The sequence below is a fragment of the Bidens hawaiensis genome, unplaced genomic scaffold, assembly GCF_021521415.1.
Source record: "Bidens hawaiensis isolate Kalapana, Puna unplaced genomic scaffold, B.hawaiensis_p1.1 tig00003237_1, whole genome shotgun sequence".
Classification (NCBI taxonomy): Eukaryota; Viridiplantae; Streptophyta; class Magnoliopsida; order Asterales; family Asteraceae; genus Bidens; species Bidens hawaiensis.
Window position 1 is genome coordinate 2,354,902 of NW_027491176.1, and position 11,678 is coordinate 2,366,579.

At 41.6% G+C, this 11,678-nt stretch overlaps 2 pseudogenes; both read left to right on the forward strand.

Annotated features, from left to right (window-relative positions):
* The first annotated feature begins 1,307 nt into the window (after positions 1 to 1,307).
* Positions 1,308 to 1,841, forward strand: LOC143622623 (secreted RxLR effector protein 161 pseudogene; annotated as a pseudogene).
* Positions 1,842 to 3,258: 1,417 nt separating this feature from the next.
* On the forward strand, positions 3,259 to 3,866 carry LOC143622624 (heat shock 70 kDa protein 4 pseudogene; annotated as a pseudogene).
* Positions 3,867 to 11,678: the final 7,812 nt, after the last annotated feature.

Consider the following 11,678-nt stretch of genomic DNA (forward strand, 5'->3'; position numbering starts at 1 on the left):
GGTGCCTAGCTAAAGTCACCGTACCACCTCCTAAAGCTCTTAGGATTGGTCCCAAAACTGTTTAATGCATTTTCATTGGATATGCTCACAATAGTAGTGCACATCGGTTTTTGGTACATGAATCCCAAAATCCAAATGTACACGTAAACACTTTCATGGAGGCGAGCCCCAATACTGTCTCGTATTTTGAGCACGTGTTTCCTAAGTTAGGACACACACATGAGGCCTCATCATCATGAGCGAATGATGTAGGTGCAAGCTCGTTAGCACAAAATGACGACTTGGTTCATGAAGGAACACATGAACGGCCCGAGAGTGAGGATGGTGATTTAAGACGAAGCAAAAGACAAAAGGTTGCAAAATCCTTTGGTCCTGACTTTGTAAGCTTTATGGTTGAAGGTGAACCTAATACCTACCATGAAGCGGTGACCTCACCTGAAGGACCTCAATGGAAAGAAGCAATCAAGAATGAAATTGATTCGATCTTACAAAATCATACTTGGGAATTGGTAGATCTTCCAGTTGGTTGCAAACCACTTGGATATCGTTGGATATTCAAAAAGAAGATGAAAGCCGATGGAAGTATTGATAAATACAAGGCGAGGCTAGTGATCAAAGGTTTTAGACAAAAGGAAGGTCTAGACTATTTTGATACTTACTCACCTGTAACACGTATAACCTCTATAAGGTTGGTGCTTGCAATCGCGTCTTTACGAAGTTTGGAAGTGCACCAAATGGATGTAAAAACGGCTTTTCTAAATGGTGATTTGGAAGAAGAGATATACATGGAGCAACCTGAGGGTTTCTCCGCCCCTGGTCAAAAGGGCAAAGTATGCAAACTCATCAAGTCTTTGTATGGCTTGAAGCAAGCTCCAAAACAATGGCACCAAAAGTTTGACCAAGTCATGATTAACAATGATTTCAAAATTAATGAGTGTGATAAATGTGTTTATGTTAAAAACACAAATGGAGGTTATGTTATTTTATGCCTTTATGTGGATGACATGCTTATCATTGGGAGTAATGATAAAATGGTTCAATCTACAAAAGACAAGTTAAAGGCACGATTTGACATGAAAGACATGGGTTTAGTTGATACTATTCTTGGAATAAAAATCATTTAAACCAAAGAAGGTCTTACTTTGAGTCAAGCACACTATGTCGACAAGATTCTTGAAAAATTCAACAAGGAAGACAAGCGAGTGGCTCGTTCTCCTGTTGACACTACTCTACATCTATGTAAAAATAGAGCTGAGCCGGTTGCTCAATTAGAGTATTCAAGAATCATTGGAAGTCTAATGTATCACATGACATGTACGAGACCCGATTTAGCATACGCGGCGAGTAGGCTAAGTAGATATACTAGCAATCCAAGTGTTCAACATTGGAAAGCTATTATAAGGGTGCTTAGGTACATAAGATACACAAGAGACTATGGTTTGCATTATACCAACCATCCAGCTGTGATCGAAGGGTATACTGATGCGAACTGGATTTCAGATATGAAAGATTCCAAATCAACAAGTGGGTACGTGTTCCTACTTGGTGGGGCAGCAATATCTTGGAAATCATCCAAACAAACTGTAATTGCTATATCCACAATGGAGTCTGAATTCATTGCCTTAGACAAATCTGGGGAAGAGGCAAAATGGTTACGTCAATTCTTGGAAGACATTCCACAATTGCCAAAGCCGTTGTCGGCAATTTGCATACACTGTGACAGTGAGTCTGCAATTGGTAGATCTCAACGTTCAATGTATGGCAAATCAAGGCATAGAGACGTAGACATAACACGATACGACAACTACTGTCAACGGGTGTTATCACGATTGACCATGTGAGGTCAGAAGATAACATTGCAGACCCGTTAACAAAAGGCTTAAGCACGGATAAATTTTATAAGTTGTCGAGAGGAATGGGACTAAAGCCCGCGATAAAGGAAGTATGAGGGAAACCTAACTTAGCAGACTGGAGATCCCAAGAGCTAAGTTCAATAGGCAAACTTAATCATATGACCAGAGGCAGTCACTGTGGGGGAGTACCCCAAAACCAAAGGGAGTCTTGAACTTCCTAGTCCTTTCTCCTAGGGGAGTACCCTAAAACTAGTGACATTTGGGAGAGGTTAAGCATATTAAGGTTAAGTGAAATAACCATGATGCTTTTAATGATTCATGGGAATCACCTATGTTAGAGAGAAGTGTGGTCGCTTCGAATGGAATTGTGGGGAGGTGCAATTTCCTAGAGCTCTCGCAGAACCAGGACCGTGATCTATGACCATAACGGACACAAGAATGAGGGGTTGACCAAACCAGGGAGAGTATTGTGTGAAGGCATATTTTCGTCTACACAAATGGGGGTCTGTTCAAAGTCAACGCGACTACAAACCGCTAGGAGGTTAAGTATGCTTCACAACGGAAGGTTCAAAGGGTAACACCTACCTATCCGGCAATACTCAACTGCTGAAACTTACTTCGAAGAATCGATTTCCATTCATGTGGGGGATTGTTGGAAAATTTGTTACGTGTGCATTAGTAGTTTGTTATGACACAACAAATGCACACTAATAGACATTGATGAATGAGATATCGATGTGTGATTGTGTGTATTTGAAAGAAAATACTATAGTGGTGTATCCCACATTGGTGGGATAAAAAACTTGTGCCTTGTTTTTCCTCTATAAATAGAGAGGTAAACTAAGTTGCAACACACACCAAACCTTACACACAACACAAGCATTGTGGCAAGGTTTTTCCAACTTCTTTTTCTTCTACATTTCTGGTTTCTTTTATTCGAACCTTTTTCAGGTTTACGGTTAACTGCGGCAGTACTACTGCTCCGGCTGTTGTACCCTGGGAAACAACGAGTTCTCTTGGGAGACTCGAAATATTGTTTTAAGGGCCCCGTGTTCAACACGATCCTCAGCCAAACCGTTTACATTTTTTTTATATTGTATTTGGTTTATTTCTTTGATTCTGTATTGTATTTCAGATTCTTGTATTGTATTGTATGAGTAATAAAACTGTTTGTTAATTTTCTGTTTATTTACTCAATTCACGAATTCGGTTCCTACAGAAAATTGGTTGCGAGAAAGCAAAGAGGGATTTGTCGTCGATAATACAAACGCCAGTCGAAATTGATTTTTTGCACGAGGGTATTTATTTCACAATGAAATTCAGTAGGGCAAAGTTTGAGGAGATGAATGCTAGTTTCTTCAACATGTGTATTAAGCACGTGGAGAATTGTTTACAAGATTGAAATATGCACAAGAAGGATGTTGATGATGTGGTTATTGTCGGTGGTTCGACAAGGATTCCCAAGGTCCAACAAATGCTGATGGAGTATTTTGATGAAAAACCACTTTGCAAGAGCATTAATGCTGATGAAGCTGTCGCTTACGGTGCTGTGGTGTTGGCTGCAAACTTAAGTGGCCATGGGAACAAGAAGGTGAAAGATTTCATACTCTCAGATGTAACCCCTCTATCTCTCTTGGCATCAGGTCCGCTAATGTTGTAAATGATATGAGTGTTGTGATCCCCAATTACACACCCATACCCACCGTCAAGGAGAAGGTTTATCATACGCATTCTGACAACCAAGTGCATGGGGTATTTGATGTATATCAGGGTGAGGGCATATCTACTAAAGAAAACATCTTTCTTGACACGTTTAACCTTCATGGCGTTCCAGCAGCCCCTAGAGGTGAACAAAAGTTCAAGGTTTGCTTTAGCATTGACGCTAATGGTATTCTGAATGTTTCGGCTGAGGTGATATCCACTGGTGCTAAACGAAGCATCACAGTTACTAAGACTGGAGATTTGTGCAAGGAGAAGGTGAAAAAGATTAAGAAAGATCATCAAAAAATATAGTCATAAATTAACCAAAAAGGTATTGAAACGTGTTCGTTTCGTTGATTGTTATCATCTAATGTCCAAACTCGTGCTACCAAACCCACCAAACTTACGTGCTGCAATGGGTGTTGAACGACATAATATAAAACCCAATATAATGTGTTCAATTTACTAGTTACTTAAATATGTGAGTTAATTTGAAAAAAATTAATAATTAATTAAAAATAATTATAAAAAAGAAATACAAATAAAAAGCTTAGAGGAGTTTCCTGCAAATATTGAAACCTCTATGGCAAATTTTCAAAAGTAAAAATGCTTCATTTCATTAACAGAGTTATATAATTGATCATGAAAAGCCTTAGGAACAAACATGTTAAGTTTGTAGGATCTAGGATACCTTTTTGTTTTATTGACTGAATTCCCTCCTAGCTGTGCCTTTCCAAAATATCTACCTTTGTAAATTATTTACATTTAGTTGAAACATTAAAGATATCTCTCGGTTCCGGCTTGTTGATATTTGAACGAGATTAAACACCGGTTTTTTGATGTTGAAGTTTGTATTGATATAACAAACATCACACGACTAAATGTTGGTTTGGCAAAGAAAAATAACGAAATTAGATTTCATCTCATACAGCTCCTCAAAGGTCACAACATATTGATCCCGGAAGAAAGCACAAAAGAAACGAACAAACCCCATAATGCACTGCAATCTCTTAGCGCTTGTAGACTCTATGAACATTCTCAATTTGTTTACATTGAAACACCGCCATAATTATATTAATTTCAATACGATTGTTTTAAGTTACATTGAAACATATTGTATTCTTAGTCTTGATGAGTATTTACAACGAATGTCATTAAAGTTGAGAGTACACTGAAAGATTTTGAAAACATTCAAGATAAATATGCAACTAGATATGATTCATTCTTTTTTGTTTTTGATTAAAATTTTCTGAGTGTGTTTGTTTCACATAATTTGTGAGAATTCAAAGGAATTGGAATTAAAATTTCATGACATGGCGTGTTCGTTTCGTTAAAATTGGAATCTTAATTCCATTTTTTTGTGTTCGGTTCAAAGAATTGGAATCGAAATTGGAATTCAATTCCTTCAAATTCCTTTAAATACAAGGATTTCAAATCCTTCCAAAATGTGGAGGAATTCAAGGAAATTCATTGGAATCTTATCTCGAGTTCAATTTTTTAACGAGAACAACGAATAAAACATTTTAGCCTTTTTACTTTTTTTGTTTTTAATTTATATTTTGAGTTATTAATTTTTTATTATTATTTTTGAATATTTTTTTGAGGGGTTTTTTATCATAATAGAAAACCCATAAAAAAACTCAAAAAAAATAATAAAAAAATCATAACGCAAAATATAAATAAAATACAAAAAAAATCTAAAAAAGCTATAATGTTTTCGCCGTTATCATTGTTAAAAAAAATCTCTTTGATTCCTATTCATTTGTCAAACGAACACATTAAGAATGTATTTGAATTTTAATTCCCCTCAATTCCAACTCCTATTGGAATTTTCAGATTTTAAATCCAATTCCCTCAAATTCCAAATCCTATACACATTCCAATTCCAATTTCATTCCATTCCGTGAAACGAACGCGCAGATATATAGTTTTTATATATTGCAAACACAGTTTCTCCATTGATATGGTAATTTGATTTTTAACCAGATTTATTGCTTAGATTCTATCATTTAGGATCTTTAAATTTGACTCAAGTGTTTTAACTTTGTAGTAGTCAACATAAAAAAGGTATAACTTAATTTGGACCGAACAACACTGTAGAAACCTCAAGTGAATCTGAATTGTTTATGTATGTTAATGGTAGATTACAAGAAGTTTTCTGGGAGAATTCGGAGAGATGGTTTTATATAATATCAAAGAAGATCTATATGAGTTGTGTACATGGCCTTTACAATGTGCCTATCCCTATACATATATGGTTCGAATTGAATCTTCTTCCCTTGACCGTTATCTGGTGACACTCTCTATTACCCAGCGGTTCTTCCCTTGTCCCTTGACTTGAGCTGGCTCCCCTATTTTATCCACTGGATGCTTCTCTCATGTCTCAGATGGACGTCATCCTGCCTTGATGCCTCTGACTAACTGAAACCCGTCAATAGTTGACTTGTCCTTTTGTCTTAGAGGAGCTTTGGGCTGGGTTTGCTCTCTTGGGCCTCAAATAGGTTGGATCCCATATAATCTCTTCAAGTCCCCTAGTCTATTACTCATGTTATTTATGACATGAGCAATAGACTCATTTCTTTCCTTAATATTTCCTTCTTTCTTGGCCGTCACCTTCGTTGGGCCTCTGGGTTACTGCTTGGTATAAGATGGGCCTCTATTGGGTGTACAATCGTTGCCGGCCCACCTTGGTTGATTTCAAAAGGTGGTAAAAGATGTGGTGGAGATTGAATTACACGTCTTCCCACGCAGTGATTATTATTCACCTCCCTGACGTCCCATCTCATAAATTACTCTCTTCATCTTACCTTTCTCTCTCACACTATTCAGGCGACCCTTCTTTTCCCTCTCTGGCCTTCACTCTTCCATCAGGCCAGTGTTCTTTTCCTTCGATCCTCCTTTCTTTTCTCCTTCACCATGAGCCGTGAAGGTTTGTCTTCGACAACCTCCGTCTTAACCCAGGACCAGATGCTCCAAATATGCGCTCGTCACCAAGTGCCTTTATCTTTATCACCTATTTTACCTAAACCTCACGAGACGGTACTTAGTCGTCCCGAATTGCTCACACTGTATACCAAAACCCTAGAATGCGCCAACATTCGCTATCCCTTGACGGAGTTCCAGTTAGCTTTGTTGAAATTTCATAAGTTAAGATTCGATCAGGTTCACCCCTTAGGTTTTTTGCGTGTGACCCACTTTGAAATTGCTTGTCGAGCTATGGAGGGTTTCGCAACCGTGCCTCTGTTTCGTCGATTTTACCGTTTGACGGTGGATGGCGATTGGTTTACCTTTGAATGCCGTCTTGCGAACAAACATCCCCCATGTTGTTCAAAGATGCCTACGGGGTTTAACCCCAAGGAATGGAAGAATAGTTTTTTCTTCGTGTCCCTTAACTTTGCTCTAGGTTTCCGTACCCGACGACTCACGGATTCTCTTATTCATGACACGTATCCTCGACCTCCAACGCCTCAAGATGATTTATACAATTTGCTGACTAGCAACCCTACTGAAGCCATGACTTATCCCGAACCCCTGTTGTGTATGGCTAGACTGAGCCGGTTATGGTCAAACCCTTCTACTCGTCCAGCCATATTCGACGACGACCGAGGTTTTCGATCTCTTTTTTTTCCTTTATGCTGGTTGTTTACCATTTTGATATCCCTAACTTGTTATTCCTTTGTGCAGAAATGAGTTTAAAAGAGACCCTGTTGAAAGGCCCTTTGAAGGCTGCCTCTTTCGTGTTCGTCCCCGTGACTCCTCCAGCTAGTTCGGAGACCGAATCAGCCTCCCCAGGTCGTCTGACTTCCGGTATCCGCGTTGATGCGTCAGACGCCCCCAAACGGAAAAAGGCTTTGGCTAACGTTTATGGGGCCTCCATGAAACACCGTTTGAGGAATTCGAAGCGACCTTATCTGGGTCAACCCTCTTCATCTCACCCAGTGACCCCTTCTGTCAAACCCATAAATTTAGAAGATGATTTCGAGTTTCCAGTGGTAACTCCTGCTGACATGCATGCATCCGGTGGGTCAGATCAAGCTCAATTCGATTCCCCCGATGAACATCTTGAAGGACCTGGACCTGTTCTTCAAAGTTTCCCTGTTCGGAATACGGAGGGGCCGGACAATGATCTTTTGTTCGTTCCTCCCTGGGATTTGAAGGTTGGTGCATCTGTCATGACACCCCCTGCAAGCGCACGAATTCCTTTCATGTGCCATCCCTCTCGTTGATGCGACCAACATTCGAGCTTTGGACCGGGATCGTTTGGTTAGTGACTTTGATACTCACTTATATAGAGCCTTGGCCCTTGGGGCGGCCCCTCGTCAAGCCGCTATCGAGGATGGCCAGTCGTTGTTACAACTGAAAGAAGAGATTTCTAGGCTTGAACAGTTGAACGAGAAGAATCACGGGAAAATACAGCGTCTGAGACAGCAAGTGCTTCTAGCTCAAGAAGAGTCTCAATGTGTGCCCGACTTGAAGGCGGAATTAAAGAAGGCTCAGGACGAAACTGCCCGGTTGGGTGTGGAATTATCAAAAGCCCGCTTGGAGCAAGAAAAGGTTTTAGGAGGATTCTTCTTCTCTTCCTTTCTTTTATCTTTGCCTCCGTTCATGGGACTTACCTGTTTTTCTTGTTGCGTTTATTGTCAGTTGAAGCTAGTTTAAAGACGGCCTGTGAGGAGAACGAGAGGTTAAAGAGCGAGGTCGATGCGAATCGTGTTCACAAAGACCGGTTGATGGGGGAGTTCCAGGAGAGGTATGAGAAGATGGAGGCTCACAAAGACAAATTAATCAGGGAGCTCCAGGAGAAGTATGAGAAAATGGAGGAGGCGTTTAAAAGTTCTCAGGCTGACCGGGCATGGATGGTGTCAGAGGGGTTCAAGCTGGTCTTTGGACGGGCTCGGTACTGCCGTGAAACTCGTTTGGTTAGAGAAGCTATGACCTGTGCTGTTTTTTCTTCCGAATATCAAAGTGGTTTGAGAGAAGGTTGTGAATCCCAAGCTCAAGGTATTCCTCTTGTCGAAACTCCCACCTATTCTGAGACTATGGAGGTGGAGGCCGAAGCAGCTTTTGGCACCTATGTTGCTTACGAACCTCCGTTTTTGGAACAGCTTTCAGCCACTCCTGACATATCAGTGGAGGAGATTCAGGCCATGTCCTCGGTAGTCGACCCCCTCACTCCTTCTCCCCAAGGATGATCAGGATACTTGCTTGGATTGCTATGTCTTTTAACGAACTCTCTTTGCTTTTGCTGTTTTTATTTACTTGTTATTTGTAAGAACTTTCGTATGTGTTAACCCCTTGGGGGTCTTATGTTTGATGTAACCGGTTGTTTCCCCCCTTTAGGGGTTGGACTTTGTTTACCACTAGGGTGGTTTGGTAGTGCTAATCAATCGAACCGTGTTGTTTCTAGGATTATACTCGGTTATATTTGTAATCCCACTTGATTAGGGTTGTTTGATCAGATGGTTTCATTAGATAAGTGTTTTGGTTAACCATGTAGCCTACCAGCGAGGCCTCCCTCCCATCTTTTCGTGATAGAGGGGTGTTTGCTAGGTTTTGTTTAACAAATGTCTTGGAGACAGGTTCTTTGATTGAAATGGTCAGGTTTCACGGGGAAAACACAAAGGACATTTACTTCAATGTCAAGTTTTAAAAAGCGTTGCATAAGCTGATTACAAAAAGGTAAAGCATTAACGCCCTATTACATGGATTCCCTCTCGGAGAGGTGTTTATTAGAATGTGACATAGTCACCCAAAGGAATGCATTTAGATATCACAAAAACGTCATTTAGAATTTCTCTTCCTTTTCTCCTTTCTTCTCTCCCCTGAACGGGACTCTCACGCGTAGTACTTTCTTAATTGCATGGCATTCCACGTACGTGGTACTTCTTCTCTCGTATGGTATGCCAGCTTGTAGGCTCTCTTCTCTCTTGCCCAAATGACTTGATAGGGCCCTTCCCATCGGTGTCCTAACTTCCCTTGATTTTCTTGTCGACTGGCCTCATTTTCTCGGAGTACTAGATCCCCTATTTTGAATTTCACTTCCCTCACCTTCGCATTATAGTACTTTTCCATAGCCTTTTTGTATTCGACTTCTCTTCGTGCTGCTGCCTCTCTTCTTTCTTCAGCGAAATTCAAATTTAGCCTGAGGTCTTCCTCATTCTCTCTTTCACTCAGGCGTGTCCGATGTGTGGGTACGTTTATCTCCACCGGTATCATTACTTCGGTACCATAAGTTAAGCTGAAAAGGGTCTCCCCATGGCTAACCTTCGGCATGGTTCGATGGGCCCACAAAACGTGTGGCAACTCTTCGACCCAGGAACCCCGCTCCCTTCCCAGACGTCTGGAGATACCCTCCACGAAGCTTCTATTAGCTCTTTCTACTTGCCCATTCACCTGGGGATGTGCGAATGACGTGAAAACTTGCCTGATGTGCAGCAATTCACACCATTCTCGAAAGATTCCCACCTCGAATTGTTTCCCATTGTCACTCACAATGGTGTGGGGTATTCCGAAGCGGCACACAATGTTCTCCCATACAAATTTTTTGACCTGTAGCCCTATGATCGTGGCTAAAGGCTTCGCCTCGACCCATTTAGAGAAGTAATCGATGGCTACTATGAGGAATTTAGCCTTACCCGATCCCTCCGGGAACGGACCAACAATGTCGATGCCCCATTTTCGGAAGGGCCAGGAAGAACTAACCGACATAAGGTTGAGCTTTTGTTTTCTTGTTACAGGGGCATAAATCTGCCAGTTGTCACACTTCCGGATTTCTCATAAAGCACTCAGAAACATGGCTGGCCAGTAATAACCAGCTCGTATAGCCCGGGCGGCCACCAATTTAGCTCCCATGTGCATCCCACATATCCCTTCGTGGATCTCCCGGATGATATACTCCGCCTCCTCGTAGTCAATGCATTTCAAAGACGGACCTAAATAGGACTTCCTGTAAAGGGCTCCATTTATCATCTCGTATTGCATTGCCTTATTTCTCAGTCTCCGGGCTTCTTGTTTCCCCTCAGGAATGATTCCTTCTTGCAAATATCGGATGATGGGGTTCATCCAACTGTATCCCGGTGTTTCAACGTTTCCGACAGTTTTCTCCTAGATGGATGGCTGTCCCAGGGTTTCCACCAGGACTTTCTTCGCCAAGTGATCGAAAGCTACAGAGGCTAACTTACTGAGGGCATCAACCTTCTTATTTTGGCCTCGAGGAATATGTATCACCTCTGCTTCTTGGAAACCTTGCAACAACTCTTTCGTCTTTTTGAGATACTCTATCATCTTGTGATCTTTCGCCTCATAGTCCCCATTAACTTGATTGGCTACCAGCAAAGAATCCACGTGGGCTTGGATGCGTTAAACCTTCATTTTCTGTGCAACTCACAGGCCAGCCAGCAAAGCTTCGTACTCAGCTTCGTTGTTGGTGCTAGCAAAACCCAATCGTATGGCATACGCGAACTCAGTCCCCTCCGGGGCTGACCAATATCAGACGTGCTCCGCTCCCATCTTCATTGGAAGCCCCGTCCGTATGTAAATTCCAGACTGGCTCCTCTTGGTCCGTCAAGTTGTTTCCCTCGGTATTTCCCTCTGAGTGAGCTTTCTCGCTTCCCTCTGATGTTTCCTGCGGAAGAACCTCCTCCATTTCAGACGCTGGAGCCTCGGTGAGGAAATCAGCTATCACTTGCCCTTTGAAGGAAGTTCTTGTCTTATACTCGATGGAGTATTCTCCGAGCTCTATGGCCCACTTGGCTAACCTGCCGAATATCTCCGGTTTCATTAATATCCGTTGAAGGGGCTTGTCGGTCAATACTTGGACGTCATGTGCCTGGAAATGCCTCCTTAGCTTCCTGGCTGTGTACACCAATGACAATACCAGCTTCTCAATTGGAGAATATCTCTCCTCTGGAGCCTTCAAGGTTCGGCTCACAAAGTATATGGGGATATGCGCCTCCTTCCTTTCTACCATGAGCGCCGAACTGATGGTTTGACTTGTGCATGACAAATATAGAGTCAGCTTCTCCCTTGGCAGAGGTGAGGTGATTAAAGGAAGTTCACCTAAATGCACTTTCAATTCCTGGAAGGCCTTGTCTGCTTCCGAATCCCAACAGAATTTGTTCTTCT